Source organism: Petaurus breviceps, unplaced genomic scaffold, assembly GCF_028583685.1.
Source record: "Petaurus breviceps papuanus isolate PSGF00001 unplaced genomic scaffold, PetGlider_PUasm1.0 90919, whole genome shotgun sequence".
Taxonomy (NCBI): domain Eukaryota; kingdom Metazoa; phylum Chordata; class Mammalia; order Diprotodontia; family Petauridae; genus Petaurus; species Petaurus breviceps.
In genome coordinates, this window is record NW_027187378.1 from 5,984,429 (window position 1) to 6,006,909 (window position 22,481).

General features: G+C 35.3%; 1 protein-coding gene and 1 long non-coding RNA gene across 3 annotated transcripts in view; one reads left to right on the forward strand and one right to left on the reverse strand.

Annotated features, from left to right (window-relative positions):
• The window catches only part of MACROD2 (mono-ADP ribosylhydrolase 2), a 2,250,628-nt gene that overhangs the window by 211,800 nt on the left and 2,016,347 nt on the right, over window positions 1–22,481 (forward strand). The gene's annotated exons all lie outside the window — the stretch shown is intronic.
• On the reverse strand, window positions 13,541–22,036 carry LOC138151884 (uncharacterized). The gene is made up of 2 exons (XR_011165956.1): window positions 21,712–22,036; window positions 13,541–14,296 (listed from the first exon to the last, which is right to left on the reverse strand). It is a non-coding gene; the product is annotated as an uncharacterized lncRNA (long non-coding RNA).

Sequence of the window (22,481 nt, forward strand, 5' to 3'; positions counted from 1 at the left end):
TTTCTTTCTTTCTTTCTTTCTTTCTTTCTTTCTTTCTTTCTTTCTTTTTCTTTCTTTCTTTCTTCCTTCCTTCCTTCCTTCCTTCCTTCCTTCCTTCCTTCCTTCCTTCCTTCCTTCCTTCCTTTCTTTCTTTCTTTCTCTTTCTTTCTTTCTTTCTTTCTTTCTTTCTTTCTTTCTTTCTTTCTTTCTTTCTTTCTTTCTTTCTTTCTTTCTTTCTTTCTTTCTTTCTTTCTTTCTTTCTTTCCTTCCTTCCTTCATCTTCCTTTCTTCCTTTTTTCTCCTTCCTTCCTTCCTTCCTTCCTTCCTTCCTTCCTTCCTTCCTTCCTTCCTTCCTTCCTTCCTTCCTTCCTTCCTTCCTTCCTTCTTTCCTTCCTTCCCTTTATTCCTCAAAGTGCTTGGATTTATGTAACCCCATATTTTCTTTCTACCCCCCCCACCCCCAATTCCTCATTCTAACCTAAGGAGAAATTCCTTTTGGTGGGTACTCCTATTCCTCAGGGAAATGACATCATCATTTCCCCTCATCCAGTCCAAAAGATCTGCATGAAATGTGCATTAATATGCATTGTTACTCAATTCGGAAAATTAGAGAGTTTGGCATTGAACAGAAACTATATGCAAAATAGTTTCTTTGTATCAATTCTTTTTAGAAAAGATAAAGGGAGGAACAAAAAGTGCTTGCTGTATGTAAAGTTTTAAAAAATTGGGAGCATATATTAGTTTCTTTTGCAATCTTGAAACAGAAACATCTGTACATGAAATGAATATTTTATTTTCACAGTATTGGGCAAGAATCCAGGGTGTCAACAAGTGAGATGCCCTGTTTTTCCTTCCCCAGATATAATTATTGGTTTATTTTTTTTAATTTAAAGATACCTTTATAAGATGTTTTCTGACTATAGGTTACCTTGTTTTTCTGCCAAAAAAGAGAAAATAAATGTTTGGAAAATCACAAGGGAGAAGGCCTAGCGGGTTCTATGAAATTTGTTGATAAGTGATCTTGGCACATTTTGCACAGACCATATGTTTTAATGTCATTGTTTTAAAGTTATAATGTTTTTACTTAAACATTAGAAAATTACTCATTCTATTATAAATCAATTCTAGTCCACTAATTTGCATATTTGTATACAAAAGGACTACCTTATCCTCTTGGAAAAAAATCTTTCAGAATTATAATGGTGATATTAAGAATAATAGATCCTCTATTCACAGTCTGCAAATCATGAATTTGCCTCCATAGTGGGGAGAGTTTGTTTTATTTTGACATATTTGTTCCTTGATTTGTTGCTTAATGTTGATTTTGAATACAGTAAGATATTAAAGCTCCTTCTGTATAAAACTATTTTGTAGGGCCAAATTATTTCCAGTTAGTTTTAGCTAGAAGACAATTAAATATGTCTGGTGTTTATATAATCTCATGACAGCTTTATAAATTTCAACCAAGGATATCTGTTTGAAAAAAAATAGTCTAATCTCATATTCAAGGCTAATTTGGGAAAGGGCATGAAAGTAATAGGGTACTTTTTAAACATTAATGTTGATACTTAGCCACAATATGTGTGCAGATATTAGTTGATGTTTATAGAGACAGCTAGGTGGCATATTGCATACAACACTGGACCTATGACCAAGAAAAACTGAGTTCAGATCCAGCTTCAAACACTCACTAGCTGTGAGAACTTGCATAAATCACTAAATCTCTTTCTGCCTCAATTTCCTAAACTGTAAAATGGAGATAATAGGTACTTGACTCCCAGGGTTGTTGTGAGGATCAAAGGAAATATTATTTGTAAAGCCTCTAGCATAATGTCTGGCATATAGTGGGAACTTAATAAATGATTGTTTTCTTCATTCCTTATTGAGTGTTAAATTAAAAATTGTGGGGTTTTTTGTATACCCACTCCAAGTTTTGACAAATTCTTGCCTAAATTCACATAACAATAATAGGAAGGAGGGGGCATGCTATACTGTAGTAGAAAGTACATGATTGTAATTGAGGAGACCTAGATTTTGGTCCTGAATCTGTTACTGACTAGCTTTGTGACTTTGGACAAGTGGCTTTAACTTTCTAGGTCTCAGTTTTCTTATCCATAAAATAACATAACAATAACATAACATAACGTAACGTAACGTAACGTAACGTAACGTAACGTAACGTAACGTAACATAACATAACATAACATAACAAAATGATGTCTAAAGTTTCAGGGAACCATTCCACCCCTCCAGAATCCTTGGCCTTACAATCTCAATCTAAATGGCCATGGATCCTGGAACAAATAGAGGCACTATGCTTTGTAATCCTACCGACTACGCCATAATGTAATGTAATGCCAAGCAAAGGCAACTTCCCAAGGTTCAAAATACCAGCATAGGTGCTCTCCATTTTACTCAGTGTCAACCCAAGAACAGAGAAGATCAAAACATGACATCATTCAAAATACAGCATTTACTAAGTGTGATTAAATAATCTCCAAGTACTACCCCACCCCAGGACCTTCCATTCATTCAATCAATTACAAAGTCCCTGTTCTAAATACTACTCCACCCCTAGGCTGTACCTTCATTTAGTCCATCACAAAACCCCTCTTCTCAAATGGAGATTAGTTTCCAAACATAAGTAAAGTACATTCATTTGTTCAACCATAGAACACAAACAGGTCAAAAGTTCCCCAACCCTGGATCACAATTGAATCTACCCCAGAGTTACATCAAGTTTAAGCACAGCACTTAATACCCAAATGGAGGTCTTTTCTTCATCTTGACATGAGGCAAGTTCTCAGCAATCTTAGTTCCTGGGGAGACAAGGCTTAGCAAGGCCACAAGATACATTGCCAGTCTCTTCATTAATTCATCCTCTGTCTGCAGAACAGTCCTAGAACCCCTGAAAACATTAGTAAAACCCTCTCCCAGGATTTCTGTAAACATACAACAAGAAAATCCTTCTTCAGGGCTTCTGAACCAACAGCAAGGTTCCTAGACCCCTGCAACAACAGCACTGCCCTTCATCAGTGGACAGTATTCACTCTCTGTCTGCAGGACAGTCTCAGTAGCTCTAAACCAACAGAAAGGTTCCCAGACCCCTGCAACAACAGCACTGCCCTTCACCAGTGGACAGTATTCACTCTCTGTCTGCAGGACAGTCTCAGGAGCTCTTAGCCAACAGCCAGGTTCCAGGACTTCTTCAACAGGACTGTCTTTCACCAATGGACAAATCTGGCAAAACAACATCAAAATAGACAGACAAAGTACCAGCAAAACAGCCATGTCTCCTCAGTCCTTGGCAGCTTCGGGGGCAGGTCTCAAAAGTCCAGGGCGATTCAAAGTGGCCCTCAGCAGTCCTCTCAGTCTCTCTCTCTCTGCCTCCACAAGGGTGCTGCTTCCAAAAAGTTCTTCCGCCTCTCTCTTGTGTCTCTCCAAATCTACATCACCAGCTCCTTCCAGTTCAAGACTTTCTTTTCACATCAACAAGTCCATCCCACAGGTGAGATTAACAAGCTCTGGGTTTTAACACAATCAATTTGAAAACCAAGCCAATACAGGGGGATCTTTATATTCCATTACTATCACACTACTTCTCAAGGTTGTTGTGAGGATAAAATGAGATAATATTTGAAAAGTGCTTCACACAACACATAGTAGTTGCTTTATAAATGTTTCCTTCTTCACATAGTTTCCCCAGTCTGCATAGTTTGCTAAACAGTTTCCAAATATAGCTCTTGAAGGGATAGTGGGGGTGGGAAGGAGACAATAGACTTAGTATCAATAGTATTGAAGAAAAAAATATTAATAGTAAGAGTGTATTCTTCATTTAGTCACTGGTATTACAAAAAACCTGATTTTTAACATTGATCTAAATCCAAAGCTATTCCTAGCTTGGAGAGTGATATTCAGACTGGAATAGTCCCTCATGAGCTCTGACATGAATCTGTGCCCTAAAAAGATTTCAGGCAACATTTATAGGACAATAAAACAAGGAAAACATATCTTAAAAGACAATCTGGATTAATGTTCTAGAATGGACCAACTATGTCTCTGTCTTCTTTTTCCTGGACTATATTCCTCTAAGTCAATGGAGTTAATTGAATAGGAAGTTGTTGAGTGCCTCCTTTTGAATGGAAGAGTAGTTCCCATGGGGTGTACCTTAGTCTAATGCCTTTAAGGGATGGGAGCAGATTGCTCTTAGATGAATCAGTATTCTAGTCAAGAATAAGGGATGGGAGGGTGGCGTGTCTAGGTGATGCAGTGAATAGAGCACTGGCCCTGGAGTCAGGAGGACGTGGGTTTGGATCCAGCCTCAGACACTTAACACAAAAACTAACCTCACAACCCTGGGCAAGTCATTTAACCCCAATTGCCCTCCAAAAAGAAAAAAAAAAGAATAAGGGATGGGGAAAAAAACTTCTTATCTAGACAGGAGACACTTTAAGTTTCTGGATATCACTCAATTCAGTCACCTAATAAAGGAAGGAAAGGGAAGGGAATATAAATATAGCACCTACTATGTGTCAGGCACTGGGGGAAAAAGCTTTTTAATAAATGTTATCTTGGGGTGGCTAGGTGGCGCAGTGAGTAAAGCGCTGGCCCTGGAGTCAGGAGGACCTGAGTTCGGTTCCAGCCTGAGACACTTAACACCCACACAAAAATACTAGCCCTGTAACCTTGGGCAAGTTATTTAACCCCAATTGCCCTCCAAAAGGCAAAAAGAAAAAAAATGTTATCTCATTTGATGAATAGCAAATGAAAGCCTTTTTGTCCTTCATTTATTACCTACCTTTCTAAGGGCCTTCCCAAGGATTTTGGAAAGGGTTTTTACAGAAAAATAGTATTTCTTAGTATTTTTAGTTTTATGAAAATTAAAATATTAAATGTGATTCCATAGTGATCTTGCCCTTGTTGCTAAAAAGTTTCTCATTCCTACATCTGTTGCTCTCTTTTAAATTTTATGTAACATCATAGTTCATGGCTTAGGTAGCCTTATATACTTATTGGCATCCAGGTCATAGTAATCTCAGTGCTTTCTTGTGTTCATATACTCTCTCCCTTTCTTTCTCTCTCTCCTTTTTCCTCCCCTCCCCCCTCTCTCCCTCTCTCTCTCCCTCTCCCTCTATGTCTCCCTCCCTCTCTTTCTCCCTCTCAGTCCCTCCCTCCCTCTCTCTTTCACTTTTTCCTCTCTTTACTTCCCTCCATCCCTCCCCCTTCATTTTCTCTCTTTCTCTTTCCCCTTCCTCTTTCCTTCTCCCCATCTCTCCTTTTTGCAGCAACAATTTACTTTTTCCACAAAACAGCAGATAAATTAAAAGAACCAAACATAGAGATGCTTTTCCCTATATCCTTAATTGTATGAAAATAATATATTGCATTAGGGTCTTTCTTTACTTGAAATATGTAAACACTAATGAGGAAGCATATTTAATTAATGAGGTATATGGGGACATAACTAGGGGTAATGTGATGACCTTAGGGAAAATTTAGGTTAAATATCAAGGCAATGTTTCTTGATTGATCTGTATCATGGAATATACTTCCAATGTGGTTAGTTTACATTCTAGTCTCAATTAAAAGGAGAAGAGGGTGTGTGGTGTGAGTCATTACAGAAAGTATAATATTAGAGCTATGAACTAGGAAGAGATGCTAAATTGTGGCAACGTGGTTCAAAGAAACAGCACTGTCTCTGGAGCAAGGGGACCTGAGTTCAAATCTTGCCTATCCTTTACTGCATGGTTTCTGGGGTCAGACAACTATTTATGATACTTTCAGTGGGTACAGACCAAAAGGAAAAGAAGCAGAAGGAAGAACTGGAACCTCCACAAGAAGAGGTAGAGGAATCTTACTAATCAATTCCAAAACTTTTTGATCAAATAACCTTATAGTCATCCAGGCTCACATTCTTGATGTTCTTGAGTATTTACTCTCACTCACTCATGTCCAGTCTGTTGACAAATCTTATTTCTCACATACATTCCCTTTTCTTTCCTTATAGAGCTACCACTCTCTTTTGGGATCTTATCGCCAGTCATTGATATTCTTGTAATAGCCTCCCAATCATTTTCTGGGCTGACATCCTTTCCTCACTTCAGTCCATCTTCTGCATAACCACCAAACTGATTTTCTTAAATTGTACATGTGTCTATGTCAGACTCCTATTCAAAAAGCTTCCAGTGACTTCCTACTACCTCTGGGATAAAATATAAACCTGTCTCTTTGACATTTAAAGATCTTAACAAACATCATTTCTCTCCATGTATTCTATAGTCTAGCTATATTGCCCAACCTACTGTTCTTCACAAAAGATTCTCTATCTGCCATCTCTGTGCCTTTGTACTAATTGCCCCTCATACAGGAAATACTCTTTTTCCTCTCCTTTCAGTCTTACCCTGGTCATCCCACCACCTAGTAGTTTTCTTCTTCTTTAAGGTTACTTTGTATTTACTTCTAATGTTTCTTTTATAAACCTGTATAAGTATGTTGTCTCCCCAATTAGACATTCTAAGTTTTTTTTTTTTGTGAGCCGGAACTGTTCAATTTTTGTTTCATATCTTTAGCATCTAGAACAGTATTTGGCATATAGTAGATATTTGTTCCTTGATTCAATATCCATGTTCAAGAGTGTTCAAAAGAGTCAAAGTTAAACAAATGTCCTAAAGGACTAGATAGATTTTCCTCTGATGGTAACAGAATCTTAACTATGGTCATGCATAGGAGTCAGGTGTTTATATATTCTTGTAGGAGTTTCTTTATGTTTTTTCATGTTTGTTTTTCCTCCCTCCCTCATTAGTTTATAATTTCCCTAAGAGCCATCAACCTATCTTCACTTTCTTTGTTGCTCATCAGTTCACAGTGTTCAATAAATTCAGTTTTGACTGACTGATTATGGAATGCTGTCCATTAAAAATTGAGGAGGTAAATTAATTCCTCATTAAAAGAAGAAAAGTAAGGAGGAGATAAAAATTTAGATCCTGAGGATCTAAAATTTAAGTATTTGTCACTGAAGTCTTGCTATCCATTGTTTTTAAGGGAATAAACTTGGATATGTCATTGCAATGCAATTGGAAATAGACCTGATCATCATGGGTTGTAAAGGTTATTGTTGTGTGTGATCTAGGGGTCTCTAAGCAGTTTGTTTTGATTCAGCAGATTTTGAAGGCTTAGGTGGTAGACCTCACTCTTTTTGATGCCACCACACACTTTTATCTGCTCCATCTATCCTTTTTGTGCTGTGGCAGAATTTCTTAACAGAGTGGGAAACACGGGTGGTTGGGTCATCTCCTCCCTTGTCTGCTTATAGACCTCAAGTTGTTAATTAGTCATCTGTCAACCCCATGATCTCAAAGTGTGGTAGTTAAAATTTGTTTCCCCTTATAAGAAAGCTGAAGATGCTTTGCCTAATTGGAAAATCTCTTAGAAATCCAACAATTGGGGCAGCTAGGTGGTACAGTGAATATAGCACCAGCCCTGGAGTCAGGAGAACCTGAGTTCAAATTAGGCCTCAAACACTTAAAACTAGCCATGTAACCTTGGGCAAGTCACTTAATGCCAAGTGCCCTGCCTTTTCCCCTCCAAAAAGTAAAAAAAAAAAGAAATCCAATGGTTTACTCAAATTCAGTATCCTCTATTGGATATTGTAGGGCCCTGTGGTAGATGCTAGAAAGGATATAAATTTAGATAGGACATAGTTATCAAGTTATGGTTTACTGCTATAAGATATAAACACACATTACTAGAATGCACAAATCTGTATGATATGTGTTGAAAGCTACAGAAAAAAAAGCAATATGAGGTCATAAAGAAAATATTGGCTATTGACATGGAGTCAAGGAAAACTTAGAAGAGTTGCTAATTCCATGATAGGGCCTTTACCATAAGGAAGTCAAAGACAAAAGGAAAGTTCCTAAATATACCAAAATAATCATGGCAGCAATTTTTGGATTCACAGAGAGGTGTAAACAAAGGCTGTGCCCATGTAGTTGGGAATGATTGAACAAATTGTGGCATATGAATGCAACAGAAATTTATTGTACCAACAGAAACAGGAGAAATTCAGAGAACTATGGGAAGATTTGTATGAACTGATAGAATGAAGTAAGCAGTATCACAACAATATAAACAATGAATAAGCTATTGAAAATAAAAAAAATCAAAAGAAAAAGACAAAAGACAAAACCAAAATCAATACAGAAAGACATCTGGACTCAGAACAAATTCAATGACTAATATTGAGTACAGACATAAGGCAAAAGTCAGTTTTGTTTGATTATTTTTCTTTGTTACAAAAGAAGGTTCAGTGGTTAGGTAGAAAGGGTTGTTAGGAAATGACTCTGATGAAAAATAATCAATCAAAAAAAAGTCAAGTCACTTGACTTGTTTCCTAATCTATAAAATGGGGATAATGTCTTGTGAGGATCACATGAGATGCTTAGCACAGTGTCTGGCACATAGCAAATGCTACATAAATATTATTATTATTATTATTGATATTGGCTTAATTATTCTAGTTAACATTATTGCTTGTTTAAAAAAAATTACCTAGAAAATGAACCTTTTTAAAAGGGTGTTATAAAAAAAGTAAAAAAAAAATCTTGAGAAAATTAACCTAATCTCTAGATAAGTCAACATAAATATGAGAAAAATATGCTCTTATTTTTCTTTGCTGAGCAAAAGTGAGTAAAACTATACTTCTAATCAATATGTGTGTGGGAGTGTGTGTGTTAGTGTTTGTGTGTGTGTGTGCACGCACAAGTATATGTGTCTATGTGTGTATGGGCTAAGGGGGAAGAAACTAGCTAGAGATAAGTACTTTCTATAGTTTGGAGTTTGTTGGACCCTGTATATCTGGAAGGTGTTAAGAAGATGTGAGTTTAAATGGTGTGTGTGTGTGTGTGTATGTATGTTTTTGTGTGTGTGTGTGTGTATATGTAGATGGGGTGTGAAAGAGGATTAGGGTAGAAAGAAAGAGTTATCACTGGACCTATGATGTTTCCCTTTTGTAGAGAGGTGCCCAAAGGCTAGAGAGTAAAAATCCTTTTTTTTTTTTTTAAATTTAAAGCAATCTCAGTTTAGTAACTTGCTCAAGGTTACACAGCCACTTATTTCTGGGTGTGGTGCTGAGTATCTGAGCCTGGATTTGATCCCCAGGTCATCCTGACACAGGAGCCGGTGCTCTTACTCGCTGAGCCACCTGGCTGCCCCTGAGAGTAAAAATCCTTTAAGAGAAGAAAAGCAGAAATTATTATTTCGGGAATTCTAGGTGAAGAGATGGATATTAATTATGGTTAGTGGTATCAAGCAGAAGAACTATCTTGATATTTAACAACAAGATAACTTAAAATGATCCCATCCTATAAGTAGATAAGGAGAAGCATGATGCATGGTAGTTAGCTGTCATTTATTAGAATACCACTGTAGCATCTTTCATTTTTTTAAATATTTTTTTTTGCAGGGGAGAAGGCAGGGCAACTGTGGTTGACTTGCCCAAAGTCACGAGGCTAGTAAGTGATAAGTGTCTGAGACTGGATTTGAACTCAGGCCCTCTTGACTCTAGGGCTGGTGCTCTATTCACTGTGCCAGCTAGCCGCCCCTGTAGCATCTCTTAACAGTATCAAACAGTATCAAAAAAAGAAGTAACTCTAATTCTCTAAATTTAATATTACTTAGAACTCTTTATTGTTTCATTATAGATTCACATCCTTTAGTTTATGATATTATTGTTGTGATTAATTTTTGGTATTTAGTTGTTTAAGCATTTTTTTCAGTTTGATGTAATTACAACAATAGAAATCTGTCTTGAATGTTTCAATATGAATCTATTACTTTTAGGAAAAACATTTCTGTACTGTGCTAATATTGATTTTGAGAGGGTCTTGGCTTGCCTTCAAGGATTATCTATCAGCTGGGGCTAGAGGAATATAGATTCAAAACTTAACTTAGATTATTGCCTAATTATAATATTCATTAAAAATTAAACTCAAAAAGCATTAAATTAAAAATATACTTTAGACAGAAACAAAAAAAGAACTAAAACATAACTTATCTTTGACTTGTTGCTTCTTACTTTGTCCTAAACCTAAAACATGTGATGACATATCTTCAAAATTTTTACTTTTTTTCTCAAGAAATTAAATACTATATTTTATACTCAAACTAAATATGGTATTTTAGCTAAATATAGTATTTTGTAAACACTATAGGATTTTTTATTTAGAAATACTTATTTGTTAACTAGAAGTTAAGCAATTTGGGGGTTTTATATCTTTAAAAGGATGGCAAAAAAACATCATGTCTTTACCTGTTCTTGTAAAGTGTTCTTATAGGTACATTTGGAATTTCCTGAAAGGTTTGTTTGTGTTGTATAGAAAATTAGGCTTTTTCTTGATTGTGAGTGGTAAAGTTTCCGTTTATTGTTAATAGATGTACCAACTTAGACTTTCTTGCTGTTGCTGATCATGGGTAAGCAATGTACTGTACTTTCTTAAAAGAGTGATATTGTAACTAGGGAGCTAAAGCCTGACAGACAGCTCACTATAGTGCAAAGCTTAATGCTAAATTTGTCTAGAAATATTTGGTTTTAAGTTGCTGTAAAATTAGGATCCTAGTACAAATGCTCTCTAGAATGTCGCTGTCAACTCTCATTATTTGGAGTAGTACTAAAAACATAATTGGTCACCATTACTGTTTTAAATAGCAAATTAACTCCACATGGCATAATGTATATCCCTGAGAATCCCCTATGGCTATTTCAACCTTACCTGAAAATCTGGGATGGAGATTTTAAATTTTAAGAGAGAAGGATATATATGCAGTCCTGCAGTCTGATTTTAGTTAGCTTTTGGTGGCAATTAAGTTCTCTTTAAGATGAGTCTTGCTGAGATCCCTAAAAATAACTCTTACTGTATCAGAGTACAACTGCTTCTCCATAAGCCTTTGGTTACGAAGTTTGGTAGACATTTATGACCCGCCATTGTCAAATCATTCTAAATTATAAATGACAGTTTCTCTTTTAAATTTCATTTTTGAATTCTTCATGGCTGTCTTACCTCTGCTTTATTGACCAATCCAGTAAAATCCAACAAGAATTTAGTAAGTATAGGCATTGTGTGAAGTGTGAGGGATACAAAGACAAAACAAAACAAAAAAGTTTAAATAAAAAAATGTACTATTATTTCATATGCAAACACTTAGCTTTGATTTTTAAAAAAATAGAAATTAATGTTCTTTATCGTGGAATCCTCTAAAAATAAACGGTTTTATATTGACATACCAGTTTTATTTTGAAATATTGTAGGAGGTATGGTCTTTCCCCCTCATATTTAAAATTCTTGTTTTATTCTTCTTTCATGTGCCATCTTAAGAACATGTACAGGTTAATTTTTGTAAAATTAAAGTGTAACAATCTGTAATAATTGATAGCTTTCACTTCCACTTCATCCTCCCTGATAGTCTGCTCCCACAGTGTGGCATCCTTAGGAGAGTTTTATACAGTTATCTTATAACTTGAGTAGCCAGGTGTCACTGTGTACAGAGTGCTGGACTCTAGAAGACCTGATTTTAAATCCTGTCTTAGATGCTTTTTAGCTTTGTGGCCCTGGAAAAGTCACTTAATCTTTCTCCTCCCCAGTTTTCTCATCTGTAAAAGGGCAAATAATAGCAACTATTTTATTGAGTTGTTCAGTTGGATCAGATAAGTTAACATACATAAAACACTGTGCAAACCTTAAAATGCTGCAGAAATATTAGCTATTGTTACTGTTAACCTTAAACTAATGGTTTCCTTTCTCCGATGCCATAAGGTGGTAGAATTCTTTTCTGAATATTATTCACTGAAACCCCAAAGTGCTGTGTCCTGTATTGTTCTCTTCAGATGTTCCTCAATGAAGCATAACCAAGAGATTATTGCATATTTGAGTGAGTAGTTCTTGGAATAGAATGGAAAGTGGATAATCCAGAATAAAATACATTGAATAATGAAACTTCAGCTATAGTACTAGCTATAAGTGTTTAATGCATCACTTAAAAAGTCTAGAAAATGGTATGGATCAAGCTTTACAAGCCTTATAATGACATAGAGTAGTGATATCCTGTAAAGACCCTCCTAACTTTGTTCATTGCAGCTCATTTTGTTTGCTACCAGAGTTGGCGAGGGACAATGAATTGTTAATATAGTACAGCCTGGAATAGTGTAGGTTAGAAAACTGAGAAAGAGTTAGATGAATTTTTTAGTGTTGGTAGAAAACTATGAAGTATTGAAATCACACATCCATGTAGGATGATATTGTACACTGATTGATTATATAATTTTTTTCTGATTACCTATCCAAATCTCTGAGTCAGCTGACATTCCTTTCCCCTTGGAACTTCTATTATTTGTAGATGACTTGTGCCTTGGTACCATGTTGGAGAATGATTAACTTAGGAGGAGAGAAAACCTCCACACTAATCCTGATGTGAGAACATTATGAAAAGGATGGTATCTGCAAGAATGACTAAATAATACATTGATTAGAACTGTCCAGACCAGATAATATCTGAAGGGCCAAATTCATTATAGATAACAATAATATTATCTTTTGAGTGGAAAAATGAGCACTTTACATCCCCTACTCCTTATCAATTCATATAGATGTCACTGTGAATTGGACTGAATAGAGAGTAGTCATGTTCACTTAGGCTTTGTTCATGTGGATACTGCCTAAGTTTAATATTTATTTATCATGAGACAAGTCTAATGCTTAATAGGCACTTTCTATTCCTCCTGACATTTGCTACCTTTCAGTGTCCCTTTCATCTATGCCTCTTGACCATTATATGTGGAAAAAGTATGGTGATGAGACAGATCATATGGTGAATGTCTCACGCATAGCAGATGACAACTAAGTACTTATTGAATAATAGAACAAATATGAGAATTAACACATTACTTTAACTACCCATAAGAATCTCACAGTCTAATTAGGAGGATCAGATATAATTACACAAATAATGACCAAAATGGTGCTGTACATGCAGTATATAAATGCCTAAATTTCGATGTACAGATAATTCAAGATTCATGTAAAAGTAATTAGAGGACATATAAAAGTGGAATTGTCAGGTCAAGTTTCATTCAGAAGAGGTAATGATTGAAGGGTGATTGTATTTAGATCAGCAGAGGAAAGAGGGCATTTCTTCCTGGATAAGAGCACTAGCAAAGATATACAATGTGAAGTACATGTTAGGTGGGAGTGGGGAAGTTGCATAATGAGACTGGTTTAACTGGAATTCAGTAGATATTTATTCACCACTGTTTGACATTTAATAAACGAGGATATTGTACTGTAGAAGATAAAAAAAGATGAAGATTAAGACATCTGTATATCCATATGTATTTTTCATTTTCTTGAAGACTATTGAATTTGTTTTTAAGTCATTGCTGTTTTAAAAACATATTCCTCATAGGGAAAATAGAACCATTTATGTTAAATGTACATATTTTGGGGATAAAGAAAAAAATTTTAGTCCATAGACATTTATTTTGACCAGCCCATCCAGAAGACACATTAAATTTTCTTTTAAATTTTTAATACTCATCTTACATAAATATTAACAAGGTATCAAGAGATGTGATGCTGCATGCTATGCATGCCTGTATGTATGCTAAGATAATACAAAAACATAATTTTTACCTATCTAGATTTTATGGAATTCATACCCATTTTCCTTGGCTTTAAAATTTAGAATTATTAAATGTATCTTTTATGGAGAGCCTTTTTCTAAGGGACTCAAAATGTTTTACAAACATAATTTTGTGAATCTTGCAAATATTGAATTAAAAAAAATGGTTAATGCATCAGCTAAATTAATAGCTAGAAAGTCTCCAAGGGAGGCTGCTCAGGATTCACAGAGCTGTCAGACACTCCTTCATGCAGATCTTCATCGTTTCAGTATTCCCACACATGAATATTGAATAACTATAGCATTGTTATTGCAGAAAGATCTAATAGCAGTAAAATTCTGAAAATATGTCTCATACTTTTAGACTATTTATCTACTTATGTATTTTCTAAGAAGTACTGTATTTTCTTATGTGATCTTAAATAAAGGAATTAGTATCATTAAATTTGAGTCAAGTATGATTGCTTTTCTGCACATCATCTCTACATAGTTTATACTTCACTGGTATGACCCAGGGTCACTCCTTGACATGTGGTGCAGTAGAAAGAAAATTGACTCTGGAGTCAGATGAGCTGGGTTCAAATTCCACTTCTGATGATCACTACCTGTGACCTTGATCAAATCATCTGGGTCTCAGCTTTCTAACCTGTAAAATGAAAGGGTTGAATTAGATGGTCCCTTCTATCTTTGAGTCTGGGTTTGTGACATGATAAGGAATCAAAATAAAACTTTAAAGGAGTAGAAATTTACTTTTATGAGGGGAAATTAATATTAGGCTTCAGTATTTTATGTTTTGATCCCAAATTTGAGTTTATCATTGGTATCCAGGTGGAACAGTGGATAGAGCACTGGGCCTGGAGTCAGGAACACCTGAGTTCAATTCCAGCCTCAGACACTTAATAGCTGTGTAACCCTGGGCAAGTTACTTAATCTTTATTTGCCTCAATTTCCTCATTGGTAAAATGGGATCAAATATTCCATAGCACCTACCTCCAGTGGTAGTTGTATCAGATGAGATATAATTGTAAATTGCTTAACATAGTGCCTGGCACATGGTAAGCACTAGGTAAATGTTAGCTATTATTATCATGGTAACAAAGTAAACTGTTAGTATTTATTTTTTAGATTTTTTTTTTTGCCCTCAGGTAAGCTATTTTCATTTTAGTTAGTTTTTTTATGTACATAAATATTTACCCAGCAAGTTGGAGCAATGTAAGATGAAGAGCTTTTCAACAGTTTGTTCTTTGTAGTTAATACATGTATATGTATTCATGTTCACATACATATATGTTTTTGTGTTCATGTGTGTGTATACTCATTGCACAGTGGCTGGTGAATTTAATTTCTCTTAATGAGAGAAATCAAAGATAGGTGAGTAGAATTTCAAAGATGATTTTGAGAACAGCTTAGAATCTAGGGTTTCACAGTCTAATTATAATCTTCTCACAGACCTGCATCAAGCCTCAATGTAGGCTGGATTTGAGTTTGAATGGCAGTATTTGTTTATTCTTCTGTTCACAGTGAGCAGCATGTAAAACGAATTCTTTTATGTGTTAGTAGCTAATAAAAAATTTGCAACCTTAATAGAGAGCTTGACAGAAGCTCAGAGGAGTTTGAATATTTTATGGAGGTATTTTATGGATAAGTAGTTTATTTAAAAATTAGCTTGCTACATGTCCTGGGAATATTGTAGCAGTAATGTTCAGGCCAAAAGTCAGAATTGAGTCACTCTTTTAGCAAAAATTTCCCCTTATGATCGATTTTTCAATGTATGGGAATGTGAATGGGTAATGATTTTTTCTACTTCATATACCTCTATCTTTAAAATTAACTATACATTGGGATTTTGTTTGCTAAAAATGCTCATCATTAAAAGAGTAACAAGTAAACAACTTTTCTCATACAATCTCATAAATTTGAACAGTTTTCTACTTAATTGTCAATTCATTTTAGTCACAAGTTGTAGTTACTTCTCATAAATTACCATTATTTAGAATTAAAGAATTTAGAATACTGAATTAGACCTGCATATGACAAAACTAATCTTTACCAGTTATGGAAATATTTGCGAACTTCTGTTTTTCAGAAGGGAATAAATAAGAGGGTTGCAAGTCAACTGAGTTCGACAAGCATATATTAGGTATCCACTGTGTGTAAGACAGTGAGTTAGGCTGATGGAGATAGAAACAATCTGTGTGCACAAGGAGATTAAACTCTCCTGGGAAGTGGGGCTTAGTCTGCACAATATTTGCATAGATAGGTAGTAAGTAGTCACCTGAATTGAGACTTTAAGAAAATGAAGGATTCCAAGAGGCAGATCACCTCCCATTTCCAGTCAATTGCCCAGTGCTGTCATTCCACATTCATAATATTTCTCATATTATAAGCCTTTTTTCCTTGGACACTGGCACTGCCCAGGTGTAGGTTCTCATCACCTCTTGCCTGAATTATTATATTCACCTACTGATTGATCTCCCTGACTCAAATTTCTCTTCCATCCATTCCATCCTTCTTTTACCTGCCAAACTGATCTTCCTAGAATTCAGGTTTTATCATGTCCCCTCTACCTCCATTCAATAAACTTTAGTTATTCCCTGTCACATTCAGGATCAAATAATAAATCATCCACACTTACTAGCCATGTGACCTTGGGCAAGTCACTTTACCCCAATTGCCCTGCCCTCCCCCCTTAAAAAAAAAGCAAAAAAAAATATTAAATCCTCCATTTGGCTTTTAAAGTCCTTCATCATCTGGTCCCCTCTGCCTTTCCAGCCCTCTTACATTTTTCATCTCCTTACCCTCTAACCCACCCTGCCAATGTATGGCATGAACCTCTTTCCTATTCCTTGTGCAAGCCACTCCATTTCCTTGCTGCTTGCATTTTCACAGGCCGTCCCCACACTTGGAGTTTTCTCCTTTCTCATTTCTGTCTTCTGTTTTTTTTTTTCTGGCTTTCTGAAAATCTCAGCTAACATTCCATCTTCTATAACATGCTTTGCCTTATCTTTATCTCCGTTAATGTTAGTTTCTTTCCTCTGTTTATATTCTCCAGTTTGTCCCTTTATATATCTTGTTTGTACATGTGTATTTGCACGTTATCTCTTCCATTAGAATGTGAGCTCTTCCATGACAGGGACAACCCCCCCATCCCCTTGCTTTTCTTTGTATCACTGAGTTTTAGCACAATACCGTGTTTCCCCGATAATAAGACACTGTCTTATTACTTTTTTGGAAAGAAAAAAAACCAGAGGGCTTATTTTCAGGGGAGGGCTTATGTTGTCCTGCCTCAGCTCTCCTCCGCGGCACTGCTCTCAATGGCACCAGCAAGCAAATCACTGGGGAAGAACAGGATGACGCGCTCACTGCTGCAGCTCTGATTGGATGCAGCTCGGAGCGCCACGTGTGTTTCACGGGGCGGGGAACGGTGCACACAGAGGGTACTGTAATGTAGCGTGTAGCGCAGGGGATCACCTTCACTACAGTAGCAATCTCAATAGGGCTTATTTTCAGGGGAGGGCTTATTTTAGAGGAACCTTACACAGTAAGGGGAGGGCTTATTTTCAGGATAGGTCTTATTATCGGGGAAACACGGGTAGGTACTTGATAAATGCTTAGGTAGAATTCAGACAGTAAGGGTAGAAATGGTTCTTACCTCTTGTACCAGACTAGCTTTTTCTAGTCTTCTTTTTCTTCCTGGAAAGCTCAGTATACCTAGACTTTGAGTCTAACTTTTGCCAAGTTTCAGGTTCCTTGTGGTGTTTTACATATCCTGGACTTTGCCTTAGCTAATACAAAGCAATTGGAAAGAAGGCCTAGAAGAGATTCCTCAGAAAGCTCCTGGAGTAAGGAGTGTGGAGAGAGACCTTGTGAAGGCTGAGGTTGTACCACAATTATGGCAATAAATTCTTGAAAAAAATGTAGCTATGACTGTGATGTCTATTTAGCCAGAAGGAATAGGAAGCTTCTGGGAGAAGGCATTGGTTAAGCTCTTAGCTTTAATTAAACACAGATTTGGGGGGGGGGGGGTGAACACATGCTCAGGTTAAAAGGAAATGACTGCAGAATGAAGTGTTTTCTGCAGGTTGAATTTGTTGATTTGTGTTACAAAGAACTGTCTGAAGTGGGCAGGAAGGAGTTTACAGGTTTATTGCCTTGTAGGCTGTAAGACTATAAACCTTGTAGCTTAGGTTTATAGGATCTCCAAGTGTTAGGGGACTCCTTTGATAGCTCTGTACCATTAAGTGAAGTAAAGATCAAGAGAGAAATGTACTTCTCCAAAGCAGGGAGACACTTTGAATTGAATGGGAATTGTTGCTTGGTTCTTTTTTCTTCTCATGAACAAATATCAGACTTTATAATCTATTGACTTCAACTTCAGTTTTAACAAAATAAATATGGACACACATATATTTCACAAATGTATGTTTGTACATATCTATATAAGTATATATAATATGATTTTTCCCATGATTTAAATTGGGAAAATTGTGTTACTTCACCCTACCTTCTGCTCCATGAACCACACATCCCAAACTACATATTTGATTTTTTGAAACATTTTGAAGTATTGATCTAGTATATTTTCTTTCTCTGACCCAGCTGTGTTATTCTTTTAATGTACCTAGCATAGGTTTCCAGAAATCGATATATATACTTGCAAAATCTGAACTTTATTTTAATTTAAATCTGCTATGGGTAAACACTGTGTAATCTGTGTGCTCTTTTGATTTTCCTATTCTCTTAGGAGTAGCTTTGTGCCTTTTAACTTGGTAGGAAATCAAGTTTTTAGCCTTTTTTCTGTGAATGTATATAGGATATGTGGGTAGGATTATGGTGAAGGATGATGTTTTTGACATTATTTTTCTATTTGCAATTCACACAGACTGTGAAATAGGTAGTTTTTCTGTATAAGTTTTCCCTAACATCCATACTTTCTCTCCAAGAGTTTTAGTAGGTTCCTGCTGTGGATATTGTTTCCCCTTTTCCCTGTCTTCTTTGCATGTACAAAGTTTCAAAGGCTAATATAAATTTGGCAAATGACTCTGATTTATTCCATGTTCATTGATGTTTATTGGGCACTAATTAATGATGCCAAGAACACAATGATATTCTCATTATGATGTCTTATTTTGAAATTGTTTGGTGTTTCTATTTCCTGTGATTCATGTTTATGGTAAAGGCAGAAATGTAGCACAATGAGGAAATTGGGGAGACTCACCTTAGTATGAAGAATGCTGCACTTGGAGTCTGGAGAGAATTGTTTTTAACTCTTCTGATACACACAACCTGAATATTTATTCCACTTACCCTTGCTGTGACTATTTCCTCATTTTTAAAACGACAAGAATACAATACCTTCCTCAAAGTTGTTTTATGGAGATTAAATAAGATGATGTAATGTACTTTGTAAGCCTTAAAGTACTATATAAATGTTAAGATAGTATATTTCTGTTTGTCTATTTCTGATCTTTTAGATGGAATTTAGATAGAAAGTTCTGGGAAATTACATTAATTTGCCATTATTCTTTGATATTTAATGTTCTGTGGAATTGTGCTGAGGAATATAGAAGAATTGCTTTTTTGTAATTGAGCAATAATATTACAATGTAAACTAACCTTTAGGCTCACTGAAAGTATCTTTGGGACAACTCTAGTAAATAGAATGAAAGATAGGAATTGTACCTCATCCTGTTTCCACATGATTTTGATTTCTGCTGCCACATCTTTATCAATCTGCCTAACTTGAAGATATCTAGTAATATTCCACTTGTAAAACTTTATTAGTCAATGTTATATTTGGGTAAATATGGGCAGCACTTCTATTTGTGATAATAATCTGGTTCTAGTACAGTTTATTTATTGAATTCTCAAAGATAATTTGATGTCTGTATTTATAGGACTTGGATTTGTTTTTATTGGTTTATGAAAGATATTGGGCTTCTCTTGTATATTTCTAACCACTAGATTGTACCTTGCCTAAGTATTCAGTAGGTGCTAAATTTTTATAGCCTTTAGTGCTGTATTACAAAGGTTTTTTTTTTTTTTACTATGTTCTTGCATAATTTGCTTTGATCAGTAATTCTGGACTGCTTAAGGATACCTCACTTAATTATTGGTGGTGATGACCAGGTTTTGAATTGCTATCATAAACCTCTCCTTTTCCATAAATAAATTATGACTGATCCACTTGTTCATTTGTCAACATATTGTTGAGTTCATGTGGATGTGGTTTATTGCAGGCCTTTTGATTCTTTTTGTGGATCCTAGGCATTTTCTGAAATCCATTGGTCCTGGGTGGGGGTGGATAAACTGGTTTCAGTTATGTTAAATAAATCCAGTGGAATATACCTATTCTTGGTTTTCACTGTGTTTGGTGAAATGATGTCTACTCCTTTGAAAATTATTTCTAAAAGGTTTTTTTTTTAGCATTTATTATGTACTTTGAGAACATTCCTCAGCCTTCTTCCTCATTTTTGATGAGGAAATAATAATTTTTTTCATGGCTATCATAGGGGGATAGGCTCATAATTTCATTAATATTGTACATATTTTGTTCTAATACTTTCCAAATTATTATGGTACATATGACAATTATGAAAGTACATGTTAAAATGATATTGTATTGGTGTTAATTTTTTTAATTTGCCTTTTCAATTTAACTTTGATTTCAGGATGCCATTAAGTTTCTTGACTTATACAGCCATAGATTTCTCCTTGAGTTTTATGATCAATGTATCTTGCTTGGAAAAATCAAAAGCATTTACCATTGTCACCTTCACCTGTTGGTTCAATTTGACTTCCACATTCATGTCCTGAACTTGCAGCCCCTATGTTTCCTTGCTATATATTAAGAAATTTTGACTTAGTGAATCCATATGATAATTTGATATCCTTGAAGGATGAGATGTAAAAGGTCTTTATTGTGTGTGTGTGTGCATGTATATGTTAACATTAAACCAGCTTGTTCCATGAATATCAGATTTTGTTTCAGCACACTCTTTAACCTGGAAGCCATACTTAGTTCTGTTTAGGAGACATGGTAATGGCTTCAAGGCTAGATGGAATTTTAAAGACCTTAAACTGTTTCATTACACATCAATTGTTCTTGACATTATTGTGTTAGTGGTATATTTTAAAGAGAGAATCGTTTTCCATTTGGATATCAAATTAGAGTTTTGGGTCTATTATATATAATATCTTATAAGTATGTATACATGCATATTATATATGCAGTACCTGAAAAAGTTACATGTATAAAACCAAGTCATAGACTTTGTGATAACCAAGAAAGGCAGTATTAATTATATAGCATTTTCACATGGTTTATTCAGTAATTATATAATAATAATATAAATGATTTGTTATTCATTTCTTTTCAGTTATGCCCACCTCTTCCTGACCCCATTTAGGGTTTTCTTGTCAAACATACCTGAATGCTTTACCATTTCCTTCTCCATTTCCATCTTCCAGATGAGGAAACTGAGGCAAACAGGGTTAAATGATTTGCTCAGAATTTCACAGATAGTGTCTAAGCCCCGATTTGAACATAAGAAGGTGACAAGCCTTCCTGTCTCTAGGACCAGTACTTGGTCCACTGCACCACTTAGCTGACCCAATAAAAATGATGGCTAACATTTATATAGCACTTACTATGTTCCAGGCACTCTGCTAAGTGCATTACAATTATTATCTCATTTAATCCTCACAATAAACTTGCTAAGTGGATGCTGTTAGTACCCTATCTTACAGTTGAAGAAATTGAGATAAACAGAGGTTAAGTGACTTGCCCAGGGTCACACATTTAGGAAGGATATAAGGCTAGATTTAAACTCAGATCTCCCTGACTCCAGGCCTGGTGCTCTTTCCATTGTGCCACCTAAATTGCTTTTTATATCCCTGAGACTTTTGAGCACATTCTTTCCCCCCCATCCTCAGCCAATGTAATATAAAGAGTAATGATGATAGCTAACATTTTTATGGCACTTTAGCATTTAAAAAATACAGTTTAATTGATATCTTTTGTTTTTTTTAAGCCACTATAGTTTTCCCCAGAATTCTTACCTTTAGCTTTCTCATCCCACTTAAAGAAATAATATTTTCAAAGGTCATATTTTCTTCTATCTGGCTTCTCACTGAGGAGCTCACGCCCAGTTCTTCTTGTCTGATATGTAATCACCCTCAATTTAGTTTCTTAATTGAGCTTTGTAGACTTCTAGCTCACTAAAAAAAAAAACAAAACAAAAAAAACACCTTTTTTTTCTTAAAGGGGAATGCTTTGTTTCTCAGAACTTAAATTTTGAGACAAATAGAAATAACAGTTTTCAAATGAAGGTTAAAATAATTTCCTCATACATATTCTAACTTTATTTTGTCTGAAGGAAAGGCCAGGGGACATGTCAATGTTCCTTCTAACTCTATTGCATTTCTAATCTCAGTGCCTTTATACCTGCCATCTCCCCTGTCCAAAAGGTACTTCTTTCTCACCTCTATCTCAAAAGAATCTTTCTTCCCTCAAAACTCAACTCAAACACATGAAATTTTTCCTGATCTTCCTTACAGCTAATGCCCTCATTCCCAAACTACCTTATTTTTTTAAACTATTTCTGATTTATTTGTATTAAGTCTCTTTATGTTTATGCTGCTTATATTTATACTGTAATTCTCTCCCTGATTAAAATGAAAATTCTGAGAATAAAGACTGTTTTATTCTTATTATTTGTATATCCCACAAACTAGTAGAGTACCTGGCAAATAGTAGAGACTTAATAAATGTTTGTTAATTGATTGATAAGTCACAAATGACTCAGCTATTTGTAACATTGTAGGGAGCT